General features: G+C 40.6%; 1 long non-coding RNA gene across 1 annotated transcript in view; it reads right to left on the reverse strand.

Annotated features, from left to right (window-relative positions):
* Window positions 1–289: 289 nt before the first annotated feature.
* The window catches only part of LOC103364277 (uncharacterized), a 10641-nt gene continuing 5635 nt past the window's right edge, over window positions 290–5295 (reverse strand). Inside the window, exon 3 of the long non-coding RNA XR_520535.1 lies at window positions 290–532. This is a non-coding gene — a long non-coding RNA (uncharacterized LOC103364277). The remainder of the gene's footprint in view (window positions 533–5295) is intronic.

A 5295-nucleotide genomic window follows, 5' to 3' on the forward strand; every position in this document is an offset into this window, starting at 1 on the left:
TACAGATATCTTCTTGGGCTGGGCCTGCCCCGAACATAGATAAGATTTGTATGCTACTGAGTTTAATTGGCCAGTTGCTAATGGCGTGGACAGGCATACCTCTTCTGCGTTCTGTCCATGTCCGTGAAATTTGGTAAGCAACATGTGTGGATGTTGTTGGTACGGCGTGCAGCTAAAGCAACAATCCTATCTGACAGAACAGAGGAGTTTCCGCTATCTCTAAGTGTGTGAACCAGTTCTCATCTGCCATATCATCTTCAAGGACATAGACTGTGCTGTATAAGAAAATACGAAACAGAATCATAGGCTCGGTGCAAAATACAGATTCAGAATACATGATAGCTCGAGACATGCTTAATTATAACATTTCCCCCTTTTGACATGATTTTATCATGTCAATTAAATTAAGGTAGGAATGTTAGCCCAATTGTATCACATCTTTCAGTGGTAACCAACTCAACAGGGCCCCAAACTGCAAGTGATCATCCACCACAAGGTGCAACACAACCAGGCAGGAAATTTTTTGACATCCCTCTTTTGATATAATTTTATTATATCAACACAAATAAAAATCTCATAATCGTATAGTGGATATGTAAGCAGGTCTTCATTGCATTGAGCATCCTATATGGATGCTGGTATGTGGAAGCTGTTCTTCATTGCTTTAACATGCAGCAAGCAATTCTTCATTGCACATACATGTGGAAATAATAACCAGAGCAATGTTAATAAGGGCGTAATAATAATGTTTAAGGGCGCTGGCTTAGCTGGCAGTCTCGACAGTTCCTGTCTCTGGACAGATGTAACTGTGAATGGAATTTCTCTGTAAGGGATTAATAAAGTATTATTGATTGATTGATTGATTGATTAATCAAACAAAACAACCATAATGTTAAAAGCATAAGCTAAACATTTCATATCAGGAGTAAACATCATGGTACTGGGAACCTCTTTCCCAGGAGCGTGTAACCTTCTGTGACTCTACTGATAACATTTCCGCAATAAGCATATAAGAGAGTGGGGAGGAAAATAAGATGTACCTATTTCTGTCCATATCCTACAAGCACAATAATATAAAAAGCTATGAGTCTCACGCCACTACGTGTATGTAATGCTATATATGGATATGTGGTAACCTTAGCAAAATCAGTGTATTTACAGGGGTTCAGGGATACCAACAATGGTCTTCGTCGTCGTCGACATCCTTGTGAGCTTCAGTCTCATCCTCTCCAAGCTCAGAGAGGGAGATCAGTGGAACCATTCCACCTGCATGTTGGGATAATTGGTAAAGAGGAGGTGTGGGGAATTTATCATTAATGGCTGTGGTAATACAATTTAGACAGAGGTGCCTGATGCATGGTATGCAGCAACATCCACATAAGGTTAACACGGTTACTGCTACCAGTAGTGAAATAAACCCAGATACAATTAACGTTTTCCACTGTCCAAAGGTTCTGCTTAGCCAATCGGAGAGGGCATTATCAATCCCTGAATGTTCTGCTAACTCTCCAGACATGATTTTAAGACCCGAAAGAGTTCAAGTTATGGAGCCACTCGGGGCCGTGTTGTTTGGGATGAACACACAGCAATCTTGGGAAAACATAGCACACACACGTCCTCTGTCAGCTAGCAGGGTCTGGATGACGTCATGATAGGTGGACTGCCCCGAACTTACTTCTGAAGCTGAAGCTTTAATTACCTTTACTACACTGAAAAAAAAATTTTTTTTTGGTCACGTAATTATTACCTCCTCTATCTCTTTAAATTCAACAAAGATTTACCATTTCTGTGCTTTTACTTTAAAATATCACCTATTATGTAATGTGTAAATTTGATCATTCATATCAAGTAATATTCACTTAACTGACATATTAACTTTACAACTTGATGCCAGAAAGTGAAATGGACTTGGATAGTAAGAGTGAATCTGGCCCCCTAGTGGCCACTCAGCGCCTGACGTCAGAGGATCGTTTGCGCTTTTCCTCTGAAAGACGTTGAGACATGTTGGAGAACTGCAGGCTGCAGGATGAGGACAACTTCGTTGTTCATTTTAAGACAAAGTTCATGGATATGGAGCCATACAGGTAGGTTACATGCTTAATTTACTTCATATGTTGCTGTTTGCACATCTGTTTAAGTCAGTGTTGAAATACTGAATACTGCTTGTACTGCAAATTAAAGTAGCGACTACAAACAGGCTGCTAACAACTAGCTACTAACAGTTTCTAGAGTTTATCAATTCGCCTGCTAGCTGCCAGAAGTGACCCAGAACTTTGAAATTTGCCTGAGTTGCACCATGCTGATATTTGAAATAATGAAGTGGGAACACTCCGTTGTAGCTGCTTAGTTTAGATTGCTAGTGTTAGCCAGTTATCGCAAACTTGTGCCTGTTTTAGCATGTGGCCCACAGCTATTTTTTGGATTTCATGGCAAATTTGAAATGGCTTTTTTGTAATACATAGAAATTTGTTGATGTGCTTTTTCAAATTAAAATAGTAGAGTGGGGAGAGGGAGGTGGGCTGCAGACAAATCGCACTCTCTCTCATGCTTGCTGTTGATTGCAGCAAGTATAAAGTTCTAAATTTAATGTTTATCGCTAGCATTGGTTTAAATGTATGATAAATTTGAACACTTTAGTTGGTGTTGGTGCTCAATAGTAGTAGTATGATGGGAGCACAACTGTATTAATTGTTTTAGCAAGGTGGGAGACTTTATCATGCCGTGTTTTTATCATCTTCTGTTCCAGGTTAAGGAGGAGTTCAAATGGCTGACAACAATTCATCTGGAGCCGCTATATGTGAGGCAAAAAACGTTTTTATTCAATTTAACAAATACAAGGACATGCATTTTAATTGGCAATTATGGGCAATGTGTCCCAATTTTCAACTGGTTCTGAATCTGAAACGTTTGAAAATCAAGTATTATACAGTACTTCATTCTATTAAGTCAGTTATGTCTTCATGTATTTGTCATTCCATTTGACTCAGTTTCTGAATTTGTTTGTTTAATTAAATAACTTTTTTTTTCTTTTTTCTTTTTTTTTTTTGCACTTCTTCAGTTAATAATTACCTGTTTGTTTTGCTTGGAGCAAATCACATCACTGTGCAGTCATACTCAGAGTTTACAATACCATTTTCTAAAAAAATGACAAACTTGATTTGATTTGCAAGTTGCATGCTGGGTTCTGAGTCAGACCTTTGTTGGGGGTTCAGAAAATATTAGAAGATAGTATTTTTAACTGCCATCTGGATTTTTCATACAGTCTGGTCTATGAAAGGATTGTTGCCTCAGTGACATATGTACACTGACACATTAAGGCACAGATGTAATCCAGCAGAGGTGGCATGTTGTACTTGATTTTAACTGTGTGTTGTGTTTTTAGGCATGTTTTAATTGATTTTATTTGCATGTTGTTTTTAGTGTTGTGCATTTTAACCTGCTTTTACTTTTATAGTTTTATATTTTGCATGCAATGTCCCCACCCACTGTCCCCATAGCAACCTATCACCTGACTCTACTGCCCAATCCCTGAGACCCCCAAATAAGCGCACCTGTGCCATGGCGCGAAATGTAACATACAAAACAAAGAGAGACAGAGAGACGCAGCAGAGAGCAGCCACGGCGCAGATGGAGCCCACGACAACGTGGCAAGGAGGCACACGCACCAGGGACGACGAGCACGCTAGGACCACAAGTGTTACAAGGCGACACACACAGGGGCAGAGGTTTTCTCTGTCTTCGGTGTAAGTACCACTTGTTGAAGTAGTGACACTTGTCTCGTCGTAGGTGTCTCAGTATACCAGAGAGGACCAGTGCCGGCTGGGACAGAGCAAAACAGTAAAGGAGTATCGCGACGCTGAACGTATGCAGGGGCAGAGGTTTCCTCTGTCTTTGCTGTGACCGGGTGCATGTGACCGAGGACCCCCCAACCGACCTGGATCGGCGTGGAGGAGAAGCACATCAAGCACCTTGGACTTGCTGCTCTGGCAGTGCCTTTTAAATATATTTTTAGAGCATTTTAACATTTTTAGCCCACTTGTTTTATTGGACTCTTACAGTAATTATTTTAGTTTGTGGGCGTTCATATTTTTAATCTCAATTTTTTTAATAAATATTTTTAACTGGCCCTGTTCCTGTCCTCCTTGGCAACAGTGTGCTCTCACCTGGACATTTCCATTTTAACAGCAATATTATTTCTCTTGGTCAAACTTTCCATTTTTCACATTTATCCATAAATTACTCCCTTCCTTACACAAACCTGGCTTAACTCTGACAAAGATGTGAAAAGTCAATCACTAATTTAGTCTTAGTAAAGTAAATAGATTAAAACAGGCTGTATGAACTGTCTGCTTCAATACCATGAATCCCCTCTTGTATATTTAGGAATATTAAAGGAAAAATGTTTAGTATATTGACTTCTGAGCACTGAAACACATGTTTTTGACAGGATATAAATGATGAAGACCCTGCTCATCATGTCCTCAAGCTCCTTGTAGTCAGTGGAAATGCAGCACAGGAAGGCCTTGCTCTGGCTGAATTGGCAGAACATTTATTATCAGTGTACTACATTCTTGTGCATAAAGGATTTTTGAGGAAACTGACATCCCTGCTTTTGATGAACTTTCAAAGCTGTAGACTCAAATCACACTCTAACAGATGAGGACTGAAATATTGTTTCAAGTTAATAGTGCTGTTGTTTGAAAGTATTTCGTATTTGTAGAAGCCTTGTTAAGAATTGAATTTAATTGAGGTGGGCAATGACGTCACTGAGCTGAGAGGTCAGGCTGGCACTGAGCTTAACTTACTTACAGACTGCTCTTCTGATCCTTTTTTTGGCCGATTTCTGCCTTCTGACAATGTCGGGCAAGGAAAGTGGCCTGGCTCCGTCCGGAAAAACTAGCAAATGGTACAGAAATCCGAGAAACAAATGCGACAGCGAGATGCAAGATGGCGGCTCAGGTGAAGGTGGCTACTCCTCACAGCTAATTCAGGAAGTGACCGAGAGCGTCGGAAAGATTCTAGAGGAGAAGCTGGCCAAATTCATGAATACGCTAGAAGCTGTGACAACCCGAGTGGAAGGCAATAGTAAAAGGCTGGACGAAGCCGGGAACCGAGTGTCCACACTGGAGGACCTGCTAGCTGACGCAGAAAATAGGCTAAGGCAGGGGTGTCGAATCCTGGTCCTCGAGGGCCGCAATCCTGCATGTTTTAGATGTTTCCCTCTTCCAACACACCTGATTCAAATGATCAGGATCGTTATCAGGCTTCTGCAGAGCTTGATGATGAGCTGATCAT

This window comes from Stegastes partitus, unplaced genomic scaffold, assembly GCF_000690725.1.
Source record: "Stegastes partitus isolate 25-593 unplaced genomic scaffold, Stegastes_partitus-1.0.2 Scaffold737, whole genome shotgun sequence".
NCBI classification, from domain to species: domain Eukaryota; kingdom Metazoa; phylum Chordata; class Actinopteri; family Pomacentridae; genus Stegastes; species Stegastes partitus.